We start from the raw sequence: 13,100 nt of genomic DNA, 5'->3' as shown, positions 1-13,100 counted from the left end.
AAAACTTCATGTAAAGAGAAAAAATTATATTTATTATTAACAGTTAAATGTCTTAAAATTATTAAACTATTGATTATAATATTTACTATAGAATTTTCATAATAAAGTAGTATCATACGATATTCATTATATTTACTATACCAAGAAAACAAATTAATTTTTACGACCCTCTTAGCAGAAAAATGATTATCTTTTAAATAATATAAAGATAAAATTGAATATTTAAAAGAAATTTTATATAATATATTAATTACAACGTTTATTTTCTTGAAGAGGAAGAGAAATATCAAATATTACAAACTAAAGATGTCTCCATTAATAATAAATGCCGAATGAATTATTTGATAATATTCTATAAAGGAAGAAGAATATATGGAAAATAAAAGAGTTTTCTTCTAAAGAAAAATATAGAAGGATATATATATATATATATATATAAATTTACATCAAGGCTACCGAAATTTAAGTAATTTGTTGAAAACAAGAGAAGAGTGAAAAATAAAAAAGTAAGAACAGAAAGGTAGTTACTGTTTAAATTTAAATATAATGATAATATGTAGCAGAAATGAAGATGAAAGGCTTCTTCGGTATACAAGTACACGATGTTTCTGAACAAACAATTTTATCTTTCATCATTAATAGATGCTTCCATCGGTTAGCTAAAAATTCTTTGTTGTCTCCGAGATTTTATTTTTGGGAAAAAATAGAATTGAAAACTTGGAAGACTTAATTTTGAAAACATTCCTACTCGAGTATATAAATAAGAAGAAGTAGTATAATTTATTTTCTGTACGAATCTTAAAGATTTATCTTTGTTTTGTTGTTTTAACTACTTATTCAATATTATCATTTTTTTAAAGCAAAAAGACTTCCAAAAATGAAATAGTTTTATTTCAAAGTTTAATTCTCTTAGAGTTGTTTACAAAAAAATGCTATTTTTTTTTCCTTATTAATCTTCCATATATCCGATTTTCTTTTCTTCTTTTTTTAATCTTAAAATCAGTGAAATGCTGAACAACCTTTGATTCGGCATTTCTGTATATAAACTGAATCTAACAGGAAAGACCCTTTTACAGGGGCTTTGATCTAAAGTACTTTACTATTGTGACGTTGCTTTTTTTATTATTATTACTTTGTCTTATTTATATAAAGCTTTAAAATTTATATATTTATTTTAAAATTAATGAACTGTTTAAAAGCATTTCCTTAAGCAAAATTTGTGTAATTTTTTAAAATATATGCAATTTACGTCTACTTTTCTTTTAATTTAGTATTTAAATTCTTGAATTGTTAGAAAAAATTAAATCGGCAATTTTTGAAAAGATAGAAAGAGTAAAAAAAGATTGTGTTTGCTAGAATTCAATTTTTTGAACTGTAGGAAAAAATGTAATTTTTTTCCTCTTGCTACGTTTATCGACTTTAATTTTTAATCTCCTTTGAAATATTAAAAGCAATATGACAATAAAAAAAAGCAGAAGAAATGTCACTTTAAAAATTACTTAATGGCTAAATATCTTGTTACTTTTATTTATTTTGTAATAATTGCTTTAAGACAAATTATAAAAAAGCAACAACCTTTTAAATATATAAAAATTTTCCCTTATTCTTTAAACGAATTTAAAGAGCATCACTCAATTCTAGTTAATCTCCATTGCGTAGCTTAATCAATTATCCCGCTCATTCAAAAATCTTTACAATCATTAATTGGAAATCATTTTCAATTTTTCTTTCCCTTAATAATATTTCTCACCCTAAAAATCCTTTATTAATCAAATTTTTCAAAGACCTAAAATTAAATTATTAAATTATATTTTATCATTATATAAAGTACTTGTTTAAAGTATATAATAATGAATATAAATATTCATAAAGCTGTCTCCGTTATTAATTTATTCGAGGGGAAAAAAGATTGAAATGAAAGAAAGTGTAGAATATACCTTTAGCTTTATTGCTGTTAAAGGATTATCTTCACAAATGAATCCATCGGTAGGCGTTGAGTCAAGATACAATTTATTCAAACGCTTGTTCTTGGTAATTACTTCTCTTTTCCATTTTTAAACTAAGCACCTTCATCTATTCTCGTCTATCCGACTTTGATCCCAAGTGACTCTAGCAATCAACTAGTCGAACAATAGTACAGGATATTGTCATTTGATACCTGATGTATTCCCCTACGAGAGGATACCTGCACTCCAGGGATGAACCCAGATCGTATTTAAGTCCCCGGTTGCGGTCGATGTTCCTTATAATTTGACCACTAGACGAAACTTTTCGTATAACTTTCGTTATATTTATCTTAATTAACAGTAGGAAAAAAAACTTTAAATTCTAATGAGTCGGTTATGCTGTATTTTTTACTCATCTCTCACCCCAATTTGACATGCTAATGGTAACTAAATATCCGTGTGCCTCTTGTATCTACTGTTTTCTTGGGATATACTTAATTTGACAGTACGTGACTAGACCAATGATATGGCAGAAAAGAAGGGTACTCGACCGCTTCGACTAATCAACCACTTCTGTAAGATAAATCAAAACTTTCTATTAAAATCCACTTCAGAAACTGCTAATAATTTAATGGTAAATTACAGAAGATATGACAATTGAAAATTTCAAGCTTTATATAACTCGAAAATAAGCAATTAGTTAAGATTATAGAAGCTCTCTCTCTCTCTCCCTCTCTTCCTCTCTTCCTCTTCCATCGACCAGAGAAAAAAGAATAAAATATATATGAAATCTTACTTTAAAGAAAGTTACGTTTTATCCATTGCGTGCAGCAAAATATAATTTTTGATACTCTTTTTTTTACTTCATTTGTCATTCTACACAAATGTTTCAACAGATTATATAATAATTTCGATATATTTTGCGTGGTAGAATGCAATTAAGCTCGCTTTTCTTTTCAAAAAAAATAAAAAATTGCGAGAGATATTCTATTAATGAAACCGAATCACCTGCCCTTCGCAATTTTCTACAGAGTAATTTACAGATATATTTAGAAAAATCTTAAAATACAAAACAAGATAACATAAACAAACTGAATTTCCATATAAATTGTAAAGAATAAGTTATAATAATAATAATAATAATAAATTTAAGATAGAATGTAATCTAATTATCGAGTTTTATATGCGAAATCTTTACGTATGATATTTACAACAGCAGCAGCAGCAGCAGCAGCAACAGCGGCAGCATCCAGGAAGAGAATTAAAATTGCTATCCAATGATGCAGTAGAAGCAAATTACATTCTACAAGCAGGGGTTAACAAATAATTTTTCAGTTTTTTTTTTTCTTGTGGGGGTATTCCTTCACCGGTAACATCCGACATGAAATATAGCAAGTATTAAAGATGGCGACCGAAGAAAAATTATTTCCGTTACTATAGAAACGTGATCGGCTATCTCAAAAGGATTTACTTGGCGTTCTCAATCCCGTGCGCATTTTCCAAAATGATCAGATATTTTTCTGATCTGAAGAGATTCGACCGACTGCAGAATCTCCGAAAAATGGCCATTTAACCACAAAATGTTTGTTTATCATGAACAAATTCAATTTCTTTAATGCTTTACCTAATATCTTTGATAGTTGATATCTGGATTTATATTCGTATATTTTTTCCCACTTACACGCTCTTAAAACGCGATAAATTCTTCTTTTCTATCCAATTTTCTATTGTAAATATTAATGTTATTGTCGTTAAAAAAGAAAGGAAAAATAAAATACACATTTTCCGCGTAATCAAAAATTCAAAGTAGAAAAAATATTCTCTCTTCGTCGCTTTTAAATTTTTAATCTTTAATTTAAAAATTAGTGAAAATTTTCTCATAAAAATTCATATTTTTCGATTAATTTTAACAGATTTTTGCATAGAATGATTTATTTATGATATTAATCTTTGGCTTTCCTGCATCTTTTACTTTTATTCTTTAACTAATTCGGTTGGAATTTAAACGTGGCTCTAATTGGAAGAAATAATTCGTGTTTTTTTTTTTATATATATATTATTATTATTCTGTAGAATAAACCACTTAAATTTGATGTTATTCACTTATTTACATATTCCCGTTCTTAGTGGCATCTCTCGTCTTCGATACATCTTTCTCTTGTCTATTATTCATTTGTTCAACGTGTCTAAAACCTCTCGACAATCCTATTAATTATACATTGTTGTATATCGCATTTTTTCCAATATATCATCATTTTTCACGTGCTCTTGTCTAATTTTACAACGTGTTATATATTTCTTCTCATTCGAAAATTCTCTCATCTTCCAAATTTGCGAAAAGTAAACAGAAAAATTCAATTTTTAATTTTTAATTTTATTTTATTTTTTATCCATTATCTGAATACGTTTCTCTTAAGAAAAAAAATATATATATATTATTTTTATATTTTATTCCCCCTTCCTTTTTATTTTAAAATTATATAAATGTTTTTATTGATTAAAAAATAAATAAAAAAATCTCATGCAGCTTTTTTATGTGAATTTAACCATAAGCTGAATATAAAATATAATAAACAATGGAAAAAAAACTGATTTAATACATATATAAAAAAAAATCCTTTCTCCATTTTATAAAATTCTCAATTTTTTAATCCTGTTTTAGTATTAATATTTATGAATTATAGAATTTTTAAAAATTTAAATTTTGTTCTTTACTTAAAATGACGATGTTTATGGGATTAATTCTGCAAACATATAAAAGTAACGCGAATTTTTCTTCATAAAAATGAATATTTAACGAGTTTAAAATACAATTTTATACAGTTTAACCTAACAAACGTGGTATAAGTTCGGTTTCGTTAATAAAATGAAGAGAAATAATACATTTTAGATAATTGGAAAGCGTAAAACGGTCGATGATCATCATGACGATGCAAAGTTGGTCCAGATAAAATTCGGCTTTTTTAGAAATAAGAAGTTTATGCTCGAGTCCATCTGGCATCTCATCCGAGCGTCCATCACCTTTAATTGTCAGGTGTCAGGTGACTGGAAGTTAGCAAAGGAGAAGAATGAGAGAGATGGGAAGCAGTCCTTGTTCACCTTCTCGAGTGTCGCTCACCTGACAGATCGAGTCAGATTTAACCTACTATAAATCTAGGAAAGTTGCTTTAGCTGTGGTTGTGTAAATACAGAGTTATAGGATAGTTGTAAGATATTACGGCTATTCTGTCAACATTTAGAATCAATATTATTTTATATAAGAATTATTTAAAGTTTAGTTTCAAAAATACAGTATTTTTTCTTTTTCTTTTTCTTTTAATATAAAGAAATCTTTCGTGATACACGGAGGATGATTCGTTTTCGGATATTAAAAAGTATACCTTCTGAGAATTTAGTTTAAAACGTGAGAAGTGAACAGGTTTATTTACTTTATCTTAGCGTTTTAAAACGGGTAAACAAAAGCTTTTAAAGTCAGTTTAAAGAAGAAAAAGTTAAAAGGAAAACGAAGCAGAAAGGAAAGGAGTAAACAGCGAAGAAAGCTAAGGATAGAAAGAGAGAGAGAGCAATAGAGGAAGAAAGCAATGTAGACATCGAAGTAAATAATTCAATTTATGAAAGAAAAACAGGATTGCTCTTAATAACGTTATATTGACATAAAGAGTAACTATAAAAGCGTATGGGAGGGAATACGTAATAAAGAATGGTGACTCCAGACAGTAGATAATTGAGAGTTTATTAGGTCCATATTAATTGAAGGTGGAACATAAATAACAGTGCAGGCGACGCAGAGACGAGAGAGACGTTTGTAGTGTCAGTGTTGGCACTACATTTCACAATTAGTTTTAAGTACCGACCCTTGATAACTTCCTGCAAAGGTCATTAAAAGACTTCCTGTAAAATATCAAAGATGCGAAAAAAACAATGATAAACAGGAAATGGATTAAAGTGGTTCGTTTTACCTGTTCTGTCGGGAAAGAACACGGGAAGAGTAAAATATGGAAGTGTGGAGCGAGTAAAGAAGGATTTTTATTGCCTTATACATCAGAAGTAAGTTCTTGCACACGTGCACTTCATCCGAACGTGTCAGCATCTATCATGGTTCCGATGCAAATTGCAAGTACCGTAATCCACTTTATAAAATTAGGTCATTTTAAAGAATTTATTATTTACTCTAGGCGAAGTTTTCATGTTGAAATGTGTAAAATTGCATCAAGTAGCTAATACATCAAATAAGTCACTCAGTACTTCGACTGTCAACTCGAATCCAGTTTGGACATCTTTCTCCTTTCATTTTACTTTTACTTTACTTTTTTCGCTTGATTTTTTTTTCTTCGCGTGATAAGTTCTTTTTGAATTTTTAAAAATATCTGCCTCTTATATGTATTTTTCTGTGTTACGAAAGCTTTTTCTGTTCTCTTGTCTTAATTCACTTATTGCCTTTTGACAAACCTCTCAAACTCTGCGAAATATGGATGAAAAAATGGGATAGTGGATGAAATTTTCCAATTGTTTCTTACAATTTTGACAAATATTTTCCATCTGACATTCTCTAAAACAAATTTTAAACTATCATTTTGTATGGAATCTCCTTTAAACTTCTAATCTCCTGGGAACAAGCACTTGTACTTTTACGTTACTTGCAGGCATGTGTGGGCGTTTTATGGCACGTATTCATATCCTTTAACTAGAAAAACATGAAAAAAGTTCCTCCTGCAAAGAGAAGATGTAAAGTGGAGTCATTTCTTTCAAATTTCCTTAAATATTTAAGATTTGAAAGTTGAAAATAATTAAAACTTAAACGATTTTAGAATAAGAAATGATTGAATTAGCTAAGTAATTTGAACTTTAATGCCAAGAGACAAGAGTCATTTTAATGAAAGATGTGTTAATGGTTAATTCGAGATCGAAAAGTAAAATTTTTTTTCCGCTTCCTTAATAATTCACCCGTGTAACGTTGTATTTTATACGCTCTTGATATATTTATGAAGCTCAAACAAGGATTATAAGATATACCAGAAATGTTTAATTACCGTAATTACTAAAAATAAATCTCTTTAGTACAACATGTGTTCTACTTCTAAATTATAGAGGTGCATCATCTAAAGTAAGAAATTATTACCATAAAGCAAACGACTGAATTAAAAACATAATTTAATTTTCGTCAAAATCCTCTAATTAAAAAAATTTATGGTTACGTTCTTCTCGATTTAGTAGCAAAAAAATTGCTTCTAATGCCACCATTTTCGAATCGGATCTTGATCTTTTCCTCTCGCTTTGATTACACATCCACCTACAAAACCTTTAATTTTCGTACCGCTTTAATATCAAATTCCTTAAATTTCTTTTAAAATTGCTTCATTATTCTTTATTTTCAACAATTTCTAGTCGATAATACGTTATTTTTTAACAGAAATATTTAAATTCCTCGATTTAAAAAAAGTGCTTTCTGCGGCTCGTTTTTACACAAATTATAATGGAAGACGAAACACGAGAATGTATGTAACTTCGTGTGTATAACATCTAATAAATTATACATACCACAAAGCTATTCCTAAACCAATTAATGTTCCACAAAGCCGTTCCTTAACCAATTAATATTTCACAATGCCTTTCTCCAACGGTTAATGTTCCACAATTCTATCCTTAAACCAATTAATGTTCCACAAAGCTGTTCCATCTCTAATTATATACTGCAACTCTAACTTTTTGCACCCTACTAAAACATCCTTCTATACGTATACGTGAGGATTTAATTATAATTCCTAAATTAAATTCAGTCTTTTATAGCGTAACTCGACACTTACTTCATGGAACACGCTCGTAATCGCATCTAGAAGAGCAGGATGTATAGAAATATATATATATTTACAGAATTTAGAACGGTTTGAACTTCCGTTAGATACGGAGCCATTATCAATAAATAAGATTTGTCCTTAAAAATGGAGGAAGCCATGGAAGGCGAGGCGTCGTTAAGGGAAAAAGTAGACTTTATCTGGCTGTTGTCTTTATAAATCGCATTGGAGATTAAAACTACGGAAGGAAGAGACACTCCAACCTTAAGCTGCTTTTGACAATTAACGATTCGAATTTTCTTCCTGCGGTTGGAAGGCGATAACAGTACAAGATGCCACACGTCCGAGCAGAGTCTTCAATCGTTAAGTTGATTAATAGGAACTAGCGCATTATAGAAGGTGCTATCAGACAATTTCCTATCCAATATTCGGACATTTTGTACGCTGCAGGTTCGTTCAACTCGCTTAGAATTAAATTAGGGACCCGCGAGCGGGTCTACTGTATTTATTAACTCATTATTTCTCGTTTGGGACATCATCATAAATCATTTGGAGAGACGGCCTTATCAATTTTATGCTCCAACTTATCTTTGTTCTGTGAATGACATTTCTATTTTGAAGACTCTTTATTGTTCCTCCCCCCTTTTAAGCGTTTTATTTCTGTATCGTTCTCGTTTCTTCTCTTCTCTTTTTGAATATAATTAATTACATGGTAACGCATACCGCAATAATTAACCTACTTATACTCGCTTCCCTTCTATACACGCGTATATTGCTATATTAAAATTCTTTCAACGTCGAAAATTGCATTTTTTAATATACATATATATATTTATACAAATCAATTTTACGTTTGTTTTATATTTTTCGAAGATATAACACAATACCAGACGTTTGTATAATTTACTTCTACAGATCTGATGATCGGAACTGACAGATGGTTACAGTTCGAAAGCTGGGAAAAAATATAATAAAAAATAAAAAAAGCAGAATATTTTTCTGTAGCGTGAGAAAAACCTAGTCTACGGTTACAGTCAACACGTGTTAAAATATTGTAAAATTTTTATGGCAATAGATTTTATGGTGATAAAATGGAATTCGAGGAAGGCCATGCTAAAAAATTCTGTGTAATTTATACGAATGATAGCTTTTATAATTCGCCCATCAAAAAAATATATGTTTTCAAATTCTAATTGTAGGCCTACACACCAGTGACCGAGTAGATAAAATCATCGAATACTGGTAGTTAGATAGTGGGTTCGTGCCTCACCAAAGGGTCACGTGGGTTTGTGCCTCATCTGGTCACGTGGAGTTTTCCGTGATTCTTCACGTGTCTAACACCTAAATAGGAATCAGTTTCCTATATTTATGGGTTTTCTTTACGTGTTTAACTCCTAAATAAGGACCAGTTTGATACATTTCTGGGTTTTAATCACGTGTCTAAAATCTACATATGGACCAGTTTCCTATATTTCCTGGTTTTCTTTACGTGTCTAACACTTAAATAGGGGACAGTTTACTACAAAAACTCCTCCCGGATACATTCCCCCTATGGCAGATCGTCCATTTGTCGCGTGGCCTTATCCCATCAATCCTACAACCCTACAGATTCTAATTATTTGCATAAATTCTATTCATAAAAGCAACGTTTCCTTAGAAAAAGTAAGAAATGATAAATTTACATGGTTCGATATTTACGTCTAGAAAAAAGCAAATACAAGATCTACAAGTATACAAAGACAAAAAGATCATTCTTCATATAAAATACCTAAACACCATTACCAACTCGATTTTCTTGGATAGAAATACCTTTAACATTTTTCTTCTCTGTCTGTATATATATATATATATACATATTATTTTTATTATTATTTTCGTCTTCCTCCCTGCAAATAAAAATTTTGTTAAATGATGCGTGTAATCAACTTTAGAAAAACGGGGGATAAATTAATAACGTTTTGTCGATATTTTTATAAAATATCGAATATTTTCTTTGTAGATTATAAAAATCGAACCTTTTTCTTCCTTTACTTACTCTAACGCGTATCGATCTGCCAACAGATCTTAGTTAATATTCAACACATAAACATTTTCATCTGAAAAATCTTATACAAATTTTTCATTACCGTCGATGGAAATAATAATGAAGATAAACTCTTGCGAATAAATTCCAAATGTATTATGTAAATCATTATGATTTTTAAATATTTATCATCATCTTCATCTTCATTATCTTGTGGAGAAACCGATGGATAACATGGAAACGAATCGAGTTGCTTTAATTCTAAATGAGTATAAAATTTATTTATTGACTATGGATCATAATTCATTCCTTTAATTTTCAAATATTTATCTTGTTTTATTAAATCGTATCCATTATTATTGTTTGTAAATGGGAGAAAAGATGAAAGCCAAGTCGAATGAATAATTTATTTGTTTTAATTCGAGATACTGCGAAAAATTTTTATTGAATTTTTATTATACTTTATTCTATTATTCTCAATATTTACTCATTTTATTATACAGTTATTCTCATTTTGATTATTACATAGTCAACAGTCTCATCGGAAAAGGCGAACATAAACAATTACGTTTCTTTTATTCATAGGGAAAATATAGAAAAATATTTTGAATATTTACTTAATTTTTTCCCTCCCCTCTTTAATTTTTTAAATTTATTTCAATTTATTTTGCTGTTTTCAAAAGTGATGAAGATGTATTCGATTGAATAATTTATTTATTTTGAATTCGGCGAAAACTTTTTTCATTGAATTTTTATCGTGTTTTCTTTTTTAATATTCTATCTCGGAATTCTTTTCCTCTTATATATTTTATTATTATAAATTTAATCCTACTTTTATCATTTATAATTGATATAAATATAAAAATAAACTGAAAATAATTAATTTTTTAATTTTTTTTCCAAGTCAAAATGCTAAGAAACTTTATAAATTATTTATTTCATCGTGTTTTTGATGAACTTTTTCTGAGTTTGCTTCTTTTTTATTATGTCCGAGTTTAATTATTTTATATCTAGATTTTATATTTTATATTTTTTCATCCTTCTTATCACTTTCATAAAAATAAAAATGATGATGGAGACTGCACTTCTTCTTATGCATGCTTTCCGTCCATCCAGCATCCTTTCCATCCATTCAGCATCCTTTTCATCTATCCAGCATCCTCCATCCTTTTCCATCTCCAGCATCATTCTTAATTTATATTCTTTAATTTTAAACTTTGTTATGAATTTTTTATCGTCATTTTCTTCATAATTTCCATTTTATTCTTCATTTCTTCTCTCCATCTTCTATCTTTTCTATTTTTTATCTATTGATGCTTTTCATCAGAACAAATGAAAACGGAGAAGAATTTTTAAATGAAGACAAACTCATTTTTATATCTAAAAGGACAATTTAATTTAATTTTTATTGAAAATTTATATCATTTTATTTATGAAATCTGTTTTAAATCTCAAGAGCAAACTATAATTTTCTACAATTTTCAATATTTAAAAAAAACGTTTCTATTTGCATTTATAATCAAAAGAATTTTAAACTATTTTAAGATATAAAAATTTTTCCCCCTAGAAAATATAACAACCTAATATCGAGTGTAGAGGAGATAATATATTAAATTACTCCATCGAATTTTCGACAAACATTACTATTTAAATTTTTAAATAAATAAATAAAGAAGTGGGACAAGAGGGAATGACATTAATCTATCCTATTACTACTCTTTGTTATTTTCGATTCAGAAAAAGGATGCAGAACACCTTAAGCTCCGAGCAATGCATAGATTAATGTCAGCAGGAATCATCCTTCCATTAACTCGAATAGGGTTACTGTTATTTCCAGCTCAGCTGTTACCACGACTTGCTTCCTCTTATAATATCCCTAGTTTAGATGCAAAGAATGTAATATTTTTCTATAAAATAACCGCTTTTTCGATATTTTTGTCACGATAACGTCAAAATAAGGAGTTCTTTTTTTCCTTTCTTGTTTTTTAAAAGTCATAACCTTAAAGAGAGCGATGGAAATTAAAGAAGAAAAATTCTAGAAAATCCCGAAAAGATGAATTGATATAGGTGAGTGAATTTATTTTTTTTTCATTGGAAATTTTCTTTTTAATTTTGTTTTATCGTTTATTTTAAAACTTGGAAATTCCCTTCTTTTAATAATTGAAACTATTTGTCAATTTGAACGTCAAGTTCCAGAAGGAAACTATTATAGAAGTTTGTTCTGATTGCAATTTGTTCTATTTGAAGGAATTAAATTAATAGACATACCAGTCAGATGCAGTAAAAGGGGAAGTAAAGCCTCGGGGATTAATTTTCTAACAATGGGATTCGTATGGAATTTATTCTTAAATAAACAAAATATGTTTAAATATTTAATATCCATATTTTCATTAAGAAACTTAATAAAACGACTAATTAAAAAAATTCGTAAAAAACTTCGGTGCAAAGGCTTTAAGAGGATGCTTCAGGATGAAAGACTTGTTACGATTTAATCTTTCTTAATTCATTTTTCGAGAGAAAAACGCGTGATGGCACTTTTAATGTGGCTTCGCTAACATTTTTTCTCATTTTACTTCACTCCTGTATAGATATTTTTATTTCTGATGTAATTACGAAGCTCTCTCCAAACAGATACAAGTTAAAGCCCCTTTAAGTAGGCTTTCCGCACGATTCCTACTTTACTCCTATTTACCGCATTAAAAAAAGGAAGCAGAAATTAATTTTTAACAAAGTTATATACATATGTACATTTTACAACTACTTAAGACCATTTTGTGATTCTTTTTCTTAAAGATACGTAGAAAAAAAACGGCAGTAGTATTGCCAATCTTATCGTAGGAAAGCAGAACCATTTTTCCGATTGAAAAATGCCATTTTTATGAGTGAAGTGCATCTGCAACAACTAAACGTTATATTGATATGTAGAAGAATCATAAAGATAGAAAACAATTTATATATATATATATATATATATATATATAAATCTGCATCCATCGATCGCTGGTAGAAACTATTCTTAAGCATGGTTTTTATATGTATATGTATTAAAAAATAAGAATGGTATATGAAATATTTAGGATAAAATATAAAAAATGGGATGAAAGATTGTACAAAATGTTAGAATTATGTAGTAGAATTTAACTTGCATGTTGCTTGGTTTTAACAAGAGAAAAAAACAAGAAAAATCTTTGGTTCTGCTTGATATAAACATAATGGTACCCGGACTAAATTTAAAGGAAATTCAAATATATGAAAGTTGCTTTTCACTAAGATATGTGTTTATCGATGGAAAAGAGATATGTTTGTATTGCGTGCATTCCATCCATAGCACTCAGAATG

This window comes from Centruroides vittatus, unplaced genomic scaffold (genome assembly GCF_030686945.1).
Source record: "Centruroides vittatus isolate TY-2023 unplaced genomic scaffold, ASM3068694v2 contig_875, whole genome shotgun sequence".
Taxonomy (NCBI): Eukaryota; Metazoa; Arthropoda; class Arachnida; order Scorpiones; family Buthidae; genus Centruroides; species Centruroides vittatus.
Note: the sequence above shows the minus strand (reverse complement) of the source record.